Source organism: Cylas formicarius, unplaced genomic scaffold (genome assembly GCF_029955315.1).
Source record: "Cylas formicarius isolate icCylForm1 unplaced genomic scaffold, icCylForm1.1 PGA_scaffold_4__25_contigs__length_36172078, whole genome shotgun sequence".
Lineage (NCBI taxonomy): Eukaryota > Metazoa > Arthropoda > Insecta > Coleoptera > Brentidae > Cylas > Cylas formicarius.
In genome coordinates, this window is record NW_026844334.1 from 8438853 (window position 1) to 8459564 (window position 20712).

General features: G+C 31.0%; 1 protein-coding gene across 4 annotated transcripts in view; it reads right to left on the reverse strand.

Moving 5' to 3' along the window:
- The window catches only part of LOC132700326 (diuretic hormone class 2), an 89155-nt gene that overhangs the window by 49688 nt on the left and 18755 nt on the right, over nucleotides 1–20712 (reverse strand). The window lies entirely within an intron of this gene.

Sequence of the window (20712 nt, forward strand, 5' to 3'; positions counted from 1 at the left end):
TCCATGATATAAAGGGGTGGGACTTTGAACTAAATATTAAAACAGTCTGATGACATTGATTGTTATTGTCGAATAATAATTGCTTGATTATTAAGACATTTTAATCTAAATGCCTTCTGCAAGACGGTTAACATTATCTGAGAAAGCAGAGTTAATGTGTGGAGATAATTATAAATCAGTGCATGAGGCAACAGATATCTTCAATAGAATACATGTTAAAAAAGCTCTGCCAAGAAGATTCCCGGAAAAAATAAATATCACAAATAGACAAATAGGAGATCAGCGTGACTTCCATAAATACGTTTTTTTTGGAGACGGATCCACGTTCACAACCAATGATGTTGTCTCTTCCTAAAATTACCAATTACCGGAAAATAAATGTATGATATTATTAATGACGAATTAATCTGACCATTCTTCTTTCTAAAAACATTAACTGGTAATATGTACTTAAATTTTTTGGAAAACGAATTGACGGAATTTTTGAACAAATTGCGTTTGGCAGAACATCATAAACTATGGTTTGTACATGATGTGCTGCGCGTTCTTCTATAATTGTTACCGAATGGTTAAATAAAGAATTTGGTAAAAAATGCCGATCCACACTGGCCTCCCCGTTCGTCAGATATTAGATTTTTTCTTATGGGGATATTTGGAACAAAAAGTTTATAGGGATCGACCATTCAATAATCTTGAAGAGCTTAAAAATTTTATGATCGCACCATTATATGCATCGAACGTATTTTGAATTATTTTTTTAATATGTTATCATTTATAATTTGTTAAAATTTGTTATTTGCCTATTTTCTTTAATTATGCAGTTATAAATTGGGTAGTTAGATTAGAACAATTCGTAATATTAATATTATTATATCTTTTAGTAAGTTTTTATGATTATCTGCGATTACATGTTTCTTTTCATTAGTATATTTTTATAATAATAATTATTTAAAATGCATTCCTTAATACAATACTTAATTTGCTTATTGTAATTAGCAAAGGTCTGTATTTCGCTAAAAAGGTAAAAGTCTTAGTTAAGCAAATAAGATAGAATTGAAATAAATATTTGCAAAATTCATTTAATTTGCCACAGTATTTGATATTATTAAAAAAACGAAATAATTATTATTTTGTGAAAAATAAACTTTTTTTATCTTAGTAGGCCCTGTTTTGACATTAAATTCTAAACATTTTTTCTTAATAACATTTTTTCAATTGTTTTAAAATAAGTGCAACTAATATGATTGTAGAATATGTACGAAGTTTTTAGTATTTTAGTTGCACAGTAAAATGACCACACTGTAGACATACCATCAACCAATTTTACTTGGTAATAGAAATTAACAACTAAGTACTCTGCTACTTTTAGGCACTGTTGATTTAATATCACTAATTTGACAAATTACCTCATTGTTCATACAAGTTTTTTTTTTTAAATTGGTATGTATAAACACAACTATTTGTTTATACGGATTGACATTATATTGCAATTAGTATCATCTAGATATCACCACCCTGCTATTTTAAATTTCCAATTAGGTTTGAAAAATGATATCACTGACGCCAATCAGCCCGAACAATGGCATACACTGAATTTTAAAATTTCAATTAGCGCTATAATGAAAAATTCAATGCATCGATTTGGATTACGCGTAAGCAATTAAGTTGTTTAAATGGTTCCTAGGGATAATTTAGAATTATCGACTTTTGAGTTTCCTTCCGTATTCATCGATAAGGACAAACAAAATGTTTTAAATCAAAAAATTCGAATGGGTGCAAATTTTTAATAATGGCGTACATAAAATGTCAAAAATAATCCATCCTTAGAGAGGAACATTTTTGTCTGTTTAAAAATTTCTTTTTATCTTTTTTGTTTGAATATTTTTTATAAAATATATATGCACATATTAAATCATTCAGAATGACGAAGAAATATCGTCAAAGGTTTTATTATATTATATCTGTTATATTAGTTATATTTGTTAATATAGACGAATTCGTATTTATTTATAACTTTCCTTCCTTGCCTCTAATCGAGCTCCTAATATTATATTAATGTGTAAAATATTGCTATTTTGATATCATAATTTTCGATAGTATAGAATATGAATTTAATCCATATTTTCTTAGTTCGATAAAAAAATATTAAAAGTCATTTTTTATAGAGCATTAAATTCCCTTTAAAAAACAATATATTATTTGTATATTGAGTTTTTTGGCTGTTTTAGAGAAATAATGAGCAGTACAAATAAATTGAAATAATACAAATAATAAACCCTCCGATATATTTTTTTTGTTATTCTAAATAATTTAAATATATTTTTTAAAAAATAGTCAATATTTTTGACCCAGTATAAATATTTTCATTTCCGTTTAATCAATTCATACTCTATTGAGTAGCAAGAAGAAAAAAAGTTAGTGTTAGATGTTCCCTAAGCTTAAGTACTGTGTCGAAATCTACAAATTATACCACAATTAATACAATTACAACAATTAATGTGGAGGGCTGCTTCGTAAAATTTAAATCATCCCATATCTCGCAATACCTCTGAAGCTTTTCCGCGTTTTCAAAGTTCACATCGAAAGGCAAACATTTCGGTTACGGCTAAAATTATTCCACGACACAGGAAACATCTCCTCACGAAAGCCTCCCGCGTTCTCCTATCTCCAAGATAATCAAAGACACATTCGCCGGTTCCTTTTTAATTGTAGCTTCGGCGGCGCAAAATGTCTTCATCCCTAAGTTTAGGCGACAACCGACAACGAACTTACGGGGATGTAAAAGTCCATTAAACTTCAAGCAAATCGCATTTAAAATTGATCTATAAATTGCGTTAGGATTAATACGACACGGGTGATCCGAAAATTGGTACAATCGATTGATTGAGTTATTCAAAGTGATGGTAAAATTAATAGCTGCGCTTATAATTAGTTCGGATTGTTTTGGTGTGCGCGTATACGCCTCTTAAACAGGTAGTTTAATTAAAATCGCCGACAGGCCTACGCGCGATGCGCTTAGCGAAAATAAAGGATTCGATTGCACGGCTGCATATACGTATAACCTTTAGCTGCTGAGTCGGCTATGTTTGGTTAGTTCTGTGGAATAGAATTAACCTGAGATTGCTCGACATATATTCTCCACACGAGGTTCTTTACTACTGACACTGAGGAGTAAATCACTGAAAAATCTATACAGTGTTTCTCATTTTTGATAAATATCATTGCTATCTCGATTTTGCCATTTTGAAAATATTGCATTTTAGATACTCCTTGTTAACGTTTCAAAAAGGAGAAAACTGGAGTTAGGGTTTTTTTTTCACCCTGTATGTCTTCCTATAATTTCATTAAGATTTTTTTCAAAGAAACTTCCACAAGCTACTGCAATACTTTTTATAAAACTTCTGGATTCCTCCTGCGTCGGTTTTTTTAGTCAAACTCTGAAGAAGCCAACAGGATGATTTGCGAAACGTTAGTTAGTTCGAGTCAACAAAAACCGACGCAGGAGGAATCCAAAAGTCTTATAAAATGTTATTTTATTAAGATATTAGGTCCTGAGCTTTTTAAAAATACGTAACGGATAGAGGTGTTTCAAACATAAAGTATATGTTTTTATTTAATTTTTTGAGTAGGCTATGGGAAAAAAGGTGTCATGACATATTGTAATTATTATTTTTATTTCCTCCTCGTCTTCCGTTTGCTATGGCTCATGTTAACCCAAAATATGATAATGTGCATTTAATATTGGACAATTTGTTATAATAAATTATGTAATTCATTTTATAAAATTTGTATTTTCCATGGCCCACTCATGAAAAAATAAACATAAATGCTTGTACTTAAAATATTAAAAAAAATAAAATTAATTAATGGCGTACATTCAAATATTCTGAAATAGCTGCGCCACTGGAAATACCATGAAATTTCTAAATATGCCTTCAAAATTTTGAGCTTCATTCCGAATATCTTGTGACTTCAGAAGAGATTGTATTAAAAGAAGAATAAATGCCTCACAAATGTGCTTGTGAAAGCAAATACACAATAAACCTACTTCCGCAAAAAATAATTAAGAAATGCCTTTCTTTGCGGCCAATTGGGGTAGCCGTTGAGCTCTAAAAACCGAATTTAGGTTCGTGTTACCAAAAAATGTTTTTAAGGGATGTTTCAAAAAATGTTTTCTGCAAATTGTTGTCATAGCAGTTTTGCAAAAGCAAACACACTCAGAAAGTAGTTAGTAAAATCTAAAAACAAAAGCACAAAAAAAGCCCGTTGTGCATATGTATGTAATGGTTGTATCTGTATAATACAGTATTGGACTTAAAGTAAAGCAAGTTTCAACATACTTTTGGTCAAAGAATATTGGAATTTATTTTTAAAAAAGAACATGGTCTATATCCCAACGTCTGGTCACATATTTTCATATTAAATCCTCGAAATTCCCCTAAAATTGCCCACTAATACCCTGAAATACCGCAAGTAATAACCTTGTATATTAAAATACCACGGTGAGTTGTTACACCTTGTAGTTATCCAAAATTTAACCTATATTTTTTTTCATTTTAAGACGACGTATTGTGTAATTGCGGTAGTGAAAAAGCTAAGGCCCCCGCAGTTGGAACTAAAATTAATAACTTCTAGGTTATATTGTGTTAGCCAAACTTTCTTCCTGCATTGTATAACTCATAAAAGGCCTCCGCATAGAACAAAACATTCTAACATTTCACAAAACTTTGAGAATTAAAAGCAGCTACTCAAGAACCAATAAAGAACCGCGGTATAAAAAGTTAGGGGTTAAGGTTAACTTTTAGCCACCATCTATTTTTTTACACTTTCATATAACTTTCTGACGAAGTTTTAAATAAGCCTAAAGTAGAAATTATTTTTTAAGTTTACACACATTTACTTTGTGAAGTCTGAATATCGCTACGTTTCCCATTGAAAGGTATGAAAACCAAGAAAAATTGAATTAATCATCTGAAATAAAATACTCAATTTGCTTTCATTACGAGGGCTAATAAAAGAAATGCTATACCGCCAAATAAAAAACTCAATTTGCGTATATCATTTGTCCTGAAAAGTATTTAAATATAAACAACTCTCAAGTTGAAAAAAATTAATTAAAAAAGCTAATTGGAGTTTTAATTTTTTTAAATGTCAAAATATTTAAGTGGCCGATATAAAAGAGACCTTGGGTCTTGTTTATTTGAATTTGATTAAATTTGATCTTCTCAAAGTTGTATTGGCAATATCGATATAAATTTAAAAATGTTTTAAACATTCTTTAAGCTTAAATTTTTCTCAATGGTTCAGATTGATCGATACTCAACACGCGATATATTCCCCATCCGTATAAAATAATCATTTTTCGCCTCCTCAAAAGCAAATTGCACGGTGCATGTGAGATTTTCAAATATGAATTTATATAATACATCGTCGACAAATTATATGCATTCATTATGGAGTCACGTAATATCAATTTGGCGGCAAAATTTTGGTTTATGGTGATGGAAGGCTTTGACGTATTTTAAAATGGGAAATAATTCACGCAGATTTGGAAAATCGATTACGTTAATTTATCGAACGAACGAAAAAAAATTACCATAAAGTCGTTATGGTTTATCACCGCAATATGTAGATTTTCGGTTTAACTCATATAGCTATTAGATAATGTAGTGGCCCTGCTACGGTAAAAATTGATGGGGATGATCTTCATTTCACCCACTAATCCGCACCTTTTGCCATTTCTCCATAACTTCTGCGAAGATTTAATGGGATCTAGACATGTTTTGAGAAAATACTGCCAAACTTATTGTTCGCTGTTGAATGCTGCAAGTTCATAGTTTAAAAAACTTTGCTTCATAGGTTCCTGTATTGTGAGCATTTGACTTTGACTCTATACCTGTGGTTATAGTGTACATGTATATATATATATATATATATATATATATATATATATATATATATATATATATATATATATATATATATATATTTTTTTTTTCACGTATTGATTCACGGATGGAAAAATGTGATGACACTATATTCCGGGATATCATCCGTTCGCTTGTTGAACTCCGACTGGAATCCTGCAGACGTTTCGCCAAAATCTCACTTGGCATCTTCAATGCTCGCGCTCCGAAAACACTTCGAACACAGAATATATATATATATATATATATATATATATATATATATATATATATATATATATATATATATATATATGTATGTGTATGTGTATGTGAATATATATATATATATATATATATATATATATATATATATATATATATATATATATATATATATATATATATATGTATGTGTATGTGTATGTGAATATATATATATATATATATATATATATATATATATATATATATATATATATATATATATATATATATATATATATATATATATATATCACGTATTGATTCGCGGATGGAAAAATGTGATTCCAGTCGGAGTTCAACAAGCGAACGGATGATATCCCGGAATATAGTGTCATCATATATATATATATATATATATATATATATATATATATATATATATATATATATATATATATATATATATATATATATATATATATATATATATATATATATATATATATATATATATATATATATATATATTTCTACAAAAGAAAGAATTCTAAAGTATGTTTCAAAAATTTATTCCCAATTTTGCCAAAGTATTTATTGTATATTTTTTTGATTGGATGTGGGCAATATGTACAAATAAATCTCCTAAAATCCCAAAGGTCTACAATAACTGCAGCATTAATCTGGCACGCAGCCGGTTTAAAAATTGAAGAAGGGTTAGGTGCTGGAATATATAACCCTAGGATAGGAATAAAAAAAGCTATTTCCGTAAGCGATCTAGCAACAGTTTTCCAAGTAATCACCAGAGAATAAAAGATTGGGAATTACACAATTGCGATCTACACTGCCAGCCGAGAGGCAATAAAACCTATGCAATCCAGAAAATTAACAACGAGACAGAATAAAGTGACACTGAGTACCAAGGCGCGAAGGTTTCAAAGAACCATTAGAAAAAACAGTTGCATACTGTTTTTTTCTCAATCAGTTATTGTAAAGTTAAAAAATAATAAATATTGTAGCTTTTAAGTTTATAAGTAACTATTTTTGCATAGCTTGAAATTTGATATCTTGATAATTACTTACTGCAAGTTTAAAAAAAATGTATTTCGAAAACGAAAACCATTGATTAACCCGCTTTGGCTCGAACTACCCTTTATTTGGGGACCTCTTATAAAAAAATGGAGTTGTTGACATTTTCCTCTATGAAACAGCGCTACGTGGTGGATACGGCTCTGCAATGTTTGCTCATTTACCCTCGCGAAATGCATCCGATAACGTTTTGCTCTAATTTGAAATCCGCATCAAATTATGGACGTGTGTTTGTTAGAGAAAAAGAAAACGTTTGTTGTGGAATAATAAACACGTACCTCCGCAGTCCCTCATGGTAAATTTCACAAAACATCGCATCACAAGTTTGGTTGAAAATTGAAATTAATTTGTTTATAGCGAAGCATATAAAGTGTTTCTAAATAATTTGCCAATATTTAACTTCGAGATTCTATAGAAATTTTATTCAAAAAAAAATTGAAATAGTATTTTATACAAGTGTGGCCACGAGTTTATTAATTAAATAATTAATTAATGATGAATAACCGAGTGACTTAAAAAATTTACCAAAAGTGTGACCGTTAGTTTTTGGGTACATTTCTACAAAACAATATAAATCCGTTCACTGACATGACCAACAGAATTGACAAATGTCAAAATTCAAACGGTGGTAATATCTCCAAAAGCATTCTAATGCTCCCGTGATGTAGGAAACGAAATTGAAATGTTAAAGTGACACTTCCGCACGCTAGATCGATGTACGAGGTGTGTTCAAAAAGTAAGGTGACTTTTAAGTTTTATCAAAAAGTATATATTTATTAATCAAAATTAATGTTGTCCCCTTCAAAGTAATCTCCAGATATAATACACTTGTTCCAAGATTTTTTCCAATCCTCGAAGGACTTGTAGTAAGCACTTTCTGGTATAGCGCTGAGTTCTTCTTGCGATTTTTTCTTTATCTACTTAATTGTTCCAAACTTCCTTCCTTTCACGGATTTCTTGAACAGAAAAAATTCGCTGGGGGCCATAACCGGTGAATATGGTGGCTGATGCATGATTCGGGGTTTGTTTTTACCCAAAAAGACACAAGCAACGATGAGTGAGCAGGTGCATGCTCTTTATTGACCGAACGACCTTGTGGTAAGAATTCTTGATGTACTACGCCATAATAATCAAAGAAAACAATAGGCAAAACCTTGACATCTGATCAAACTTGCTTTGTGCTTTTCTCGGTATTTCCGATTTTGGGTTCTCCCATTGGGACGACTGAGCTTTGGTTTGATTCGTCACCAGTTATGACATTTTTGAGCATATCAGGATCATCATGATGTCGTTCCTCAGCTACTAAGCGCTCCTTCGACGGTCCTTTTGTTCAAAATTAAAATTTGTTTCACTTCTTCAATGCTTTCATCAGTTATTGACGAGCTGGTTCGTCTAGAGCGGGGTTCGTCATCGGTCTCTTCGCAACAATCTTGGAATAGCATTTTTTTTGCTCAAAGTAGATTCACCATATGCCGTCGTCTTTGTCCCATTTTTTTGACAGCAGGAAATCGCCGAGAACACAAAACACGTCTAACGACTCTGTCTCACAAAAAAAGTAAACTTGCAAACTGGCTGAGATTGTGAAGATATGTTAGGGACATAAGACAACAAAAACAATATCGACGATGGAATATAAGTCGCACGGCCAATTACAAAAGCCACGTTACTTTTTGAATACATCCCGTATAATTGGGTATTTTACATAAGGGAGTAGAAAAATAATATTGTTTATATAAAATTAATCTAATATGGAACAGTTTTTCGCATGTAAATAAATGATTTGAAGTTTATCGAACAAAACAACCTTTTTTACTTTTCTTCTGAAGACATATGAAAGGAGGTCTTGTGTTTTTTGAATCTAAAAAGAACTCAAAAATAAATATTTTATAGTAAATTATGGATGCAAGTACTTACTTTTTTTATTCATAGTTATTGACAATCGGTCGTTATTTCAGCAAAATTACTGTCTTGTTCTTCTTCTTCAAAAAAAGAAAAAACAGAAGAGAGCTTTCTGTTGGAAAACAACGCTCTGGGGTCTATTTCACGGTATTTTTTGATTTGATTACAAACAGTCGCTTTTTCGCTGCGTCTCTGTTGGAATCCGAGGAACAGGATAGAGGTCTTCGAAACGGGACGAGAAAAAAACCTGAAAATCTCTCAATTTCAAAAGGGACTCGTGTTTACCGAAGGCATTAGAAAGGAAGCGTCTTCTACTAAACTGGACCCGAGAGAACTAATCGCCTCTTGGGGGAGGAAGTCCCTTAATAAAACTCGTCGGTTTCTCATGGACGCCTGACAACTATGAGGCGTTGGTAAAGGGAAATAATAATCTGTCTCAGCGTTTGCACTTTCCGCCACGTAGCTGTTTCAATTGCCGTTTAAAAAATGTTTCACTAGCTGTTCCCATCTGGCTCGAAAAACCAAATTCATGTTTGAAATTGGGATTAACGTGAATAGTAGCAATTGGACCGTATTAAAAAAAATTATATATTGGAGAATTTATTATATTTGATTTTGGACATTAATTTGGTTTTTTGTAATGCACTAATAATTCGATTATTTCATCTCCATGTTTACGGAAGCCTGAAATAAGAAAAAATACGCAGGTTGCTATAGCAACACTAAGATGCACTTCTAATTTATTGATTCAATATTAATGGCGTACAAGTTCAATTTATTCAAAATATTTCTCTTAAATTATTAATGGCTGAATTGCTAATCATTAATGGCGGAAAATTGAACAAAAATCAACAAAAAAAAGGATAATACTAGCGATGATTGTGTGCTAGATTTTAAAACGTAAAATATTCCATTGATTTTTGTTTAAATAGTATAATCTTTTATTTAAAGATATTTTTTGTTTGCTCTCGTTGCCTTACTATTCTTATTGCCAAAATTATGGGTTTTTTATTATAGAAACATTCTTTTCAAAGCAGAGGGAGATTTGTATTAATTAGTAATTCAACTTTTCAACATACAGAAAGTAGCAAGTAGTAAAGAATATTTGTTTTTTTTTTCAGATATTTTAAGAATGTGTAAATTTGCATGGGAATTAAATTAATATATCGAAATTTTATAACATTGTTTATGGAAGGAAATCAAATATTAAGGTTTGTCAAGAGGAAAACTGCTGAAAATGAGGTTTGGGTTTATAAGTTAAAATGTATTTAAAAAAAAAAAATTTTGGGCACGCCCTTGAATTTTACTTAAAAATGCATATCAAAAGTTGGTTCCACTTTCATCAAAATTTACCTGTCTTTGTCTCCAATTTTTAAAAATATACCAAACATAGTCAATATTCTTTGCTAGATTTTAAGTCCTAAAATACAATATACATTTTTCATTTTTCTTTTCATTTATATGGTACTGATTAGCAGCAAATCATTTGCTTATAGATTTCTTGTTTTTTCGATTGGTCTTAATATTTATTTATTGGTAAAGAACATACTTTTTATAAAACTTCTGGATTCTTCCTGCGTTGGTTTTTCCAGAGTCGAACTTGCTGACGTTTCGCCAATCATGCTGTTGACTTCTTCAGAGCTTGACCAAAATTGGCTGTCATTGGCTCTATACCTGCTTATATATTGTTTGAGAGGGACGGAGCTAAATGAGGGGCATAAACAACGTCTCGGATAGTGGTAATTAATTACTGATGAAGGAAAATTGAAGAAAAATAACAAAGAGAAAAAAAAAGTTTTTTAAGAGAAATATTGCTAAAAGTGGGTCAAAATTTACTTCTCTTTGTCTCAAAATTAAAATATCGAAATTTTATGAGATAGATTTTTGTGCGAATTAAATGATCTTTTAACTTCGATATTTCTAGTGCTATTTAATCATAGTAAAAAATTGAAGAAAAAACAAAGAGATAAAAAATAAAAGTTAGTCAAAAAAAATCTGTTAAAAATGTAGTTTTGGGTTATAATTCAAAATTCAATTTTATAATATGATTTTTGGATACACCAATGTTATGCAAAAATGTATATCAAAAATTTGTCTCAATTTTTTAAAAATATTCCAAGTTTTCTCTTTTCTTCAGTTTAACATTAATCGTAAATTATTTGGTTATAAATGTTTTTCGTTTCTATATATATATATATATATATATATATATATATATATATATATATATATATATATATATATATATATATATAGTTTTACTCCGATTTTTTATTCTAGAAGTAATCATTTTAAATGTAAATTACAATAAAGATAATAATATTCTAATTATATCTTATGACTCGACGAAAGGGAACTAATATCAAAGTTTCCTAGGTTGGCCTAGGTGTCCCACCAATCAAGAAAAAAAACTTTTAATTCAATGATCCGTTACTTGAAGTGTATATAAGGAACACAAAATTCTCTCGATGTAACTTAGAAATCGGATCACGCTCGGTGTAATAACGTTCTAAACATGGGGGGTGAATCTTAAATTAGTTAGGCTCGGATCCTTATCAAGCTCATCTGGCGAGAGGATCACCTCAATTTAGGAACGCAACCTTCAATTTGTCCCGAAAGGTGGATTGTGTTTGATAATTCCGGCTAACGCGGTTACTACCCCCGGCAAAAGAAAAACCCGACCGATTCAAATAATTTTTCATCGTCGCGCGCGTCGAACTGCGAGAACTGGAGTTTTTTTAAAGGGCAATAAAATTCGATAAAATTTCAGGTCGCGAAAATGGAAATCTCAACACCGTTTCCAATAGATTGCCGGTTTTTCGCACTATTTTTTCGCCGAACGTGCTTTAAAAATTAAACGTTCCGACGAAGATGTAACCGCTGGTGAACTTTTCGAGTTTTTGACCTTTTAAAGTTGAAAAAGAAAAACGTTTAACCATTAAACAAATAGAGCGAAATCAGAATATTAATGTGAGTCCTCCAAATAGAAAACGTTAATTTATCTAAACAGGAACAGTAAATCAGAAAATTGTAGCTCTCGATTCACTTTACGGTATTGTTTAAACCAAATTACCCACAAAAAAGGAAAAATTTTAGGATTTGTTAGAATTTTTGCCCAAAAACAACACACCCTGTATATAATTCAAAAAATGTTCGAATTTGAGGTTATAGCCCTGGATCTCCCACGGTTCGTCCATGAATTTTTCCAACAAAGTAAATGGTTTTTGAGAAAATATTTTTTTTCTGAAACTATGCAATGACGTCGTCGCGACTGGACTGAGTGCGAGAAATAACAATTTTCATATCGACAAAACTGTAAATACAAAAATTGTAGCTCTTGGTGCGGCCCGTAACACCGTTTGAAGCAATTAGCATATTTTCTACAAATTTTGTTTTACGTCGAATAATTTACTCTCGAAAAGAATAATTTTCAAGGACTTTTAGATTTTTGTGTATAATTGAAAAATCCTGTACATAATCGAAAAAATTATTGAAATGAAACATAATAATTTGCTAGAAAACAATTTTTTTCTCCAAACCTAAAATGACCCAAAAAAAAAAAAATCAAAATTTTTACAAAAATACTTTGGGTTATTGGTTGGCGCCTAGTTTCTTATCTGAAGTCCGTAGCTGCAAATTTGGGTCACCTATTAGGTTTTTAATGGGACAAGGAATATCACAATCACCCTGTCCAATAGGTAAAAACCTTAAATAGAAAAGTTTTAACTGCCTATACAGGCTATATCGTCATGGAAAAGAAACCGACATTTGAAACACAGTATTTAAATTATATCCAATTTTCAATAATAGGGGGACACATTTTTCAGTTTTTTGAATATGCGGCGCGGCGCGCCCTGTAAATTTTTAAATTGTAAAGAATAAAAGTTTATGGAGCTGAAACTTCTGCGTCTTTTCAAGGTTTTTTTCGGTTTTATTAACGGGTTTCGCTAAATGAGTCTTTCTTTAGACCCTTAACGTGATTTTTTATTTTTTTAAAATACTTGGCGACACCCCAGCCTCCCTAATTTCAATAGGTTCCGTTAAAGGAGCAAGCTTTATATGTACGCCAAATTTGAAGTCGATAGCTTCTACTTTCGGACACATAGGGATATCCAAATAAACAGTCGAAAATCGAAAAAAAAATGGATGCCGAAGTTTGAACGCGGCCATTTTTACATGTTTTATTCACCCCGTGGACTGTTAAAAAGGAGCAAAATTTGAAGCGTCTATTTCAAACCGTTGGAAATTTATCGTCGGAAAATCCTAAAACAGAACGGACAAACGGAGAACGGAGAACGCACAGACAAAAAATGAAAACTGTTTTTTCGACGCTGATTACATCTGTACTAAGGGCTGCGCTGTAGTATGCACCCTTATTGAGATTTGGAGTTTAGTGATTAGCGCGGATACTTTCGAAAAGAGTTGATTTCATCGATTTTTCGAAAGTAACTAGATCACAATCTTCATTCAGGGTCTATAAAGTACCCTAGTAGCCTATAAAGTTCTCTATAAACTAGCGACAAATACATAGCGAAATTGACTTTTATTTCCAAATTTGTATCCATAAAATTATTTTGATCTTAATTATTTTCTAGATGTTTTTGCTGGGCCTATTATATCTTTATTGTCTTATGCTTTAGTAAATGTTAGCGTATTTATATTAAAACACCTACCTAGTAAAAAACATCGCAATTCTTTTCATTAATTTGGTAAAAATTAAGCTTACAGAATTGGGTTAATTTCGAAGTTAATTTCTAGCGAACTGCAGACTCGATTTGGACATATTTTTTTAGTTGAGTGTCAAATCTTCACAAACGAGGTTGTAGAAAATATTTTTATGCGGGTTTTAGTTTTTGGGCATGTACAGAGTGTTTAAAGAAAAAAACAGTTTTACACTCAATGTTTGTCACATTCTGTGTCAATTCTCCTTATCAACACTGTATAATGAATTCATAAATATATTTTTCCTCAGCATTTTATTTCTTGTTCACTTCTTTGTCTCACATATTAATGAAATATTAAATTTAGTGTCAAAACGAAACAATTACAGTTCATATAATATAATTTGAAGCAAAATCAAAAATATTAAAGAAATAAAAATTCAATAGCGATTATTTTCTCCCCAATTACTTATACTGATTCAAGTGAATTGATCAAACTTCAAACTAAACGTTTAATTTATGGTTGATCGATATTACTTTATTTTTCCCTAATAATCTTTTCTACATCATCCAAAAACGTAGATGGTTGTTGATGATCTCTAAAATTTTCTATCGGGTTAAGGTCTGGACTGCGTGGAAGTCAAAGTTCTCAATATTCACCTCATTTAAATAATTTTGAACCATTCTTGTAGTATGCGGTCTGACATTATAACACTTCTCTTGTAATCAGACAAACTTATTTGCTTGACATTAAATTTCGTACTTCATTTAATAACCGACATAAAGATGCGAATAACAGATGGAAATTCAAACAGAATTTCATTAAAAAAAATCATTATTGAAGATCTGATCTACTTTTAAAAAAATATATCCAAATCAAGTCAGTAGAGAAAATTAACTTATGAAAACAAAACTCATTCAAAGCTTTGCCCCCATTTTTACGTAAAAGTAGAAGTTTAATTTATCTACACTGTGTTAACAGACTTTAACTAAGTACGGACTAGGTGACTGTTTAAAAAAAGAAATAGTTTGGCTTGTTAGTTCATTTCTTAAAGTTGTGTTGCATTATTGGTCTGGTCTAGGGTTTATCTGTCCTTTTTCTTGGAACAAAATTGTTTCTTCATTTTTTCAAGACAGAATGAAAGTTTTTTAATAGAAATACAATATTTTGTTGCCATATACGGAGTTGCAGCGATATCAAAGTTATAACAATAATCCACCTGATGTGACACATCAAACTTATTCAGTAGCGGCGGATTTATCGTTTCCTTATACCTTTGTGCCATCCGTTTTATTTTCTGTTTTATTGCCCCCCTTTAGCGCACCCTCGGGGACGGGTAACGCATATATTTAACGCCACTCACGTACGCGCCAAGATATAAAACGTTTCGCGATGAATTTTAAAATTCGCAGGTAATTAGAAAACTGCTTTGCGTCCGGTAAATCGAGGGGAAAGTTTTTCACCTCTCCGAAACTACAAAAGGCTTAGAGTGGTGACTTTTTATTCTTTTATGCAATTTTGAAAAAGTGGATATTTTAAAAAACCGCCCGAACGCAGTCCTTGTTTCCCTGTTTCCCATTAATGTAAAATAAATAAGAACTAAAAGTTCAGATTTTCTTGTCTTTGTTTTTGTCTTTGTCTTTATCAAATAATATTTACAAACTACCTGCTACTATATATGCACCGAAAAATGACAATAAAACCTTAATTAATGTTGTTCTTAGAATTAAAGTTTAATAATGGAGAGGTATTTAAATCTAATTGATTGTTAAGCAACACATTCGAATGTCTCATTTTGTTAATCTCCATGGCTTCCAATTAATGTAATTTTCTACGTTTTGTACGTAAAATGTCAAAATTATCGTCAAAAATATGCTTTTCTGTATTTAAGTGTGTGGCATAATTAGAATCTATACTATTGTTGTTAATGCGTTTCTTGAAGGATCTACCTGTTTGTCCAATATAAATTTTAGGACATGGTAGACACCTGATTTTTGAGATTTTGGACACTTTTTTGACAAAATTTTGACAAATGTTTTGAAACTTATTCACTGGGTTCTCCTATGTATGTAATTGTTTTTAATTGTTTGTGTTCTGTATTAGGTTTCGGATAAATAGAGTTTACTGTTGTCTGGATTTGTTTTTTTATTTATCATTTTATCGATGATGGACTGATTGTAGGCGTTGTTCAATGCAGTTTGTATAGTGATATTCAGCTCTTTGTTGTAATTTTCTGTTGAGAGTGGTGTATTAAGAAGTCTGTGTATAAAAGAGTGAAATGCAGCCATTTTGTGTGTATAAGGGTGATTTGAGCTGTTATGTATGACTGTGTCCGGGTATGAAGGTTTACGATAAATACAAAAAACTAATGTGTTTTGCGTTAATAGTTAAGTCTAAAAAACTAATAGAGTTATCCCGTTCAATCTCGATAGTGTAATGCTAATGTAATATAAAAAAGAAATCAATGGTCTGCCCATTCCAACAAAGCAAGCAAAGACATCATCCACGCATCTATATCACCATAGAAAACCTTTACTTAAATGATGTTCTTGTTTGATATTTTCCAAATTATCCATAAAAATATCGGCAAACAAAATACTAACTGGGTTTCTTATAATCAAACCTTCCTTAGAGATGTAAATCTGTCCATTAAATTCAAAATAAATTTGGTCTAAAGATGCTATTAAGCAATCTAATAAATCTTGTTTCACCAATGGGTTAACCTCTTTCCGAGGGAGGTTAAAATCTACTAAACACACTGGGGAATAAGTTTTGTAAAAAAAGATAAAATTAAGGATATCAAAATCCCTTCTAACGCAACGTATTGTCTATTGTCAGATCCAAAAAAAAAATCGTTTTTTTTACCCACCTTAATATCCAAGAGCTATAGACAAAAATATAAAAGTATAAATATGTGGTGGTCTATATAAATGCAGTGTCTAACAAGCACAAAAATAGTGTTTTTCGCTCACTGGTTTATATTACATTTGATTTACGCAGTGATTTAAAAAAAAATAATCTGCAATAAAATATGGGGTTTTGCATTAGCCGCCTGTTGTGGCTGTATACCAAATTTGGAAAATTTTCCTTTGTTGGCTCTGCAGGACGGTTGATAACACTTGATTGATATTCATATTTCACTGCTAATTAAATAGCACTTATATTGTTTTGAGGTTAGTAGGGGAGGGTTTGGCAGTTTAAGCTGTTTATTATTTTATTTTATTATTTTTTGTGGCTTTTAACTATCAAGTCGATTTATTTTTGACAAAATTAACTAACTATATTAAAATTTTGGCAAAGCTTCTGGCCGTCGTGGCCCACTCTACCCTATTTATAATGTTATTTATAATAATTATAATTATTTATTAAACAGTATTTAATAAAAAAAAACGTTACTGATAGATAACTATTTTTCTAAGGATTTAAAAATTTTATATTTATAAAATTTTCGAAAGCTTTGGCTTTAGGCTAAATCTATAGAATTATCCAAAAAATAACACTTTCAATAAATTAATTATCCAGTTTACTCCTGGTATTACGCAAAGGGCTAAAAATGTACCATTAACCAAAATTTATAATTATAATAACGAACAAAAATTTTGGTTAGTTTTTGAGGTAGGCCGTACCGCCCCACCCACCCCTATTCAACTTGTTGGAAGGGTGACTTGAAAATGTCCTGTTTGCTTTTTTTTAATAACGACGATTCTATGACAGATGCATACTTTAAAAAAACACAAAACGTGGTTGTAGGTTATAAAAGCTGTAAAATAATGCAATATTATACATAATTCATTATTTAATAGATTTATTTAGTTTTGTTGGGAATACTCATAAAATAATATTCGTATTTCGCCACTTACGTTATTCAATTATAATACTCCGTTTATAATAATATTATTAGTAGCGGTGCGGATATTAATTGGAATTAAATTATCAACAACGAGAAAATTATTTAAATACAAAAGTGGGTTTTCTAGATTCCCTTGTGTCACGCAAAATGACATGAAAATTTGAGGTCTGGATTATAATTCGTTTTGTAATTAGCGGGTTACATTTTCGTAAATCCAAAAATAGCAACAGTCGAATGGAAAAAAATGCCTGTAATTTTTTTCGCTGTTTATGAATTCTATTGATGAATATATAATTATCAATTGTCATTTGAAATCACCATTCAACTTGAAATTTAAAAAGCGGAATTTTCAAGATTTTGATAGTGCGATACCATTAGCCAGTTTGTTAGAAAATTGAATGTTTAAATTTTGAAATTAAACTTTATAACTGTAAAAATAACTTTGAAATTCAATCTGTGAAAAATTACTCTCTTGTTCTTAAAATGAAACAATAAATAAATGATGATGAACTATTTGACGAAATATTTTTAATAAAAGAATTCGTAGGCAATGAAAAGTTTAAGATGGCTTGTAATTTTTGATAATTGCACAAAAAAGCAACCGGGGTTTAAAAACATTGATAGTTAAATTTGCACTCTACCTACCCCGTACTAATCCAGAGGAAGAACGAGTGTTTTCAATTATAAATAATTTTTGGGGAAGCGAAAAACGTCAACTTCAATCAGCCATGATTGCAAGGCGCAACGGGAATTTAAGTTGTTTGGTGTTTTAAAAAGGTCTTTTTAAAATTGATGTTGCTCTAAAAGGAATAGGTGGTCAAAATAAGTATTCTTTTAAACAATAGGTGGTTTTAAAATAGCATATTATGCAACAAATGCCGAAAACTTTATTGTCTGATATATTGTATAGAATTTTTCTGTGTATTAGTTTTTGAGTTTATTTTTGCAAAACAACACGAATACATTCACTCATATGATCGTCAGAATTGACAAACGTCAAAATTCAAACCGTGCGGTGAAATCTCCGAAAAATCCCGGAAATGTCCGAAGTGGCTCGGATCCGTGGCAAACGAAACTCACATCGTAAAGTGACACTTTTTGCACGCTAGGTCGGTGTGTAATTAAGTATCTTACAAACGGGAGTAGAAAAAATCATTAAGCATTAAAATTTCTTTCGTATATATTTTCAATTTCAATAAAAGTTTTTTTTGTATACAATGTTGCCCTCCAGTTTTACTTTTGTCAATTGTATTGTGGAATCTTGTCCTTATAGGTTATTTCTTTTAATTGTTCCTTTCTTTACGTTTAACTTTTTAATCTTGTAAATGTTTGATTACGCTAGACCAAGTGATACCTGGATCATGAACATGAACTTTAATTTTTTTTTAATCTTTAGATTGTTTATTTAGCAAAATTAATTAATTGATCAATCGCAAATAATTAAACACGAATATTTTTGACTTGGACACTTGTTACTTCGAACAGTTGTATTTATTTGAATGCCGAGTTTACCGTCAAAATTTTATTCAGTCCCGGATGAGTCAGCATATTTTTGACAATAAGGAATACCGTATGCAAATAAATGAACCCAAATAAAAAAAAATAGGAACGTGGCAAAAATTCCCTCGTAAGGCGAACGAAAACTGAGCGATAGGAAAAATGCGATATCACGAAAGAAGACGGATCATGCTCTGGTTATGGTTAGAGAGATTGCGTGTTTAAAATTCTATGCATCGTAAACTTTAAGCTCCCGACGTAGTCAATTTTCGTTTACCTGATGTACAAAGGGCGATTTTGTGATACGGGCAAGTAAGCACTTTAACTGGCGCATTTAATTTAAATTACGTTACTCGATAAAGCTGCGCTCGTACGAGCTTTATTAATACGAAAACCTCGATCGAACGGATGGCATATAAAATATTTTGCTATCGATTAGGACACCGCGATATTTTCGTCCATATTTCTTAGGATGTCTGTTATTAAAAAATAAATATCCAAAAATTTGATATATCTACCTCGATCAGTGTGTTTTATTAGTCGAGTGTATGTTAAATTTATTAAACATTATTGAAGATTTATTGTTATCGACGACCGGACGCTATTTATTTAACAAAAATCTATTTTTTACGGGCTTATATTGGAGTTTAGAATTTAATATGTGCCACTTTAAACCCACGTGAACTCGAATCTCGAAACTCATGTTCCAGCGAAAGGCACTAACTAATTCGCATGCTCTCGAGGCTGATAAATATTCAACCATGCAATTAGTTTTACGTTTCCCAGGTGGAAGTTAAAATCTGCATTAACCTGGTGCTCAAAGTGCTGTTACTTAAAACGGAATTGAATCAATCTTTTGAGTATTTACGATGCCGCAGTGTGGAATCAGTTGATTAATATCAGTTCTTAAGGTCTATCCAATCGCACAAACAAATGTTGCTGTTGCCGTTTTCTACATCGTTTTACTGGAACGGTTTCGAGTGGTAACTGCCTAAGTGGTTAAATAAATATTCACAGTAAACCAATTTCGTCAAAAATAAAAAACAACCTTTTGAAGTATTTTCTATAGACATAAAAAGCTGTCAATGTGATTGAGAGCATTTCCAATATCGTTCTGGTTCCGTATGGAATGTCGAACCCTCGCGTTTTGTGCCCGATTTTGGACGTGTTAGGATTTCTGTCGGATTGAAGTGGATTGCCGAGGGTTCTTGAATAAATTGAGGTATGGATATATACATATTCCCTTATCATTAACGTGCTGTTGTTTTTGTTTGAACGAGGCTTGCGAATTTGAGATGCAAAGAGGTGTATAATTTTTTGCAGGTCGTATGTTGAGGTTGTAAGGTAAACTATCTACGTCGCATTATTTTTCTTCTTCTTACTCTAAAATATCCATATACCACTTCTGGCGTTTCTAGTACATGATTCACAGGGTTGGGAGTGATTAGATGTTTTCGACAGATTCGTCATTCACATTATATTACAAAAATGTATTCAAAAACTAATGGTCGTAGAAAAATTATGGTATGCAATAAGTTGATTAAAAAGTTCCTCGTTTATTATACACTAGCTTCCCTTGTTATTAAAATTGAGTTTATCAAACTT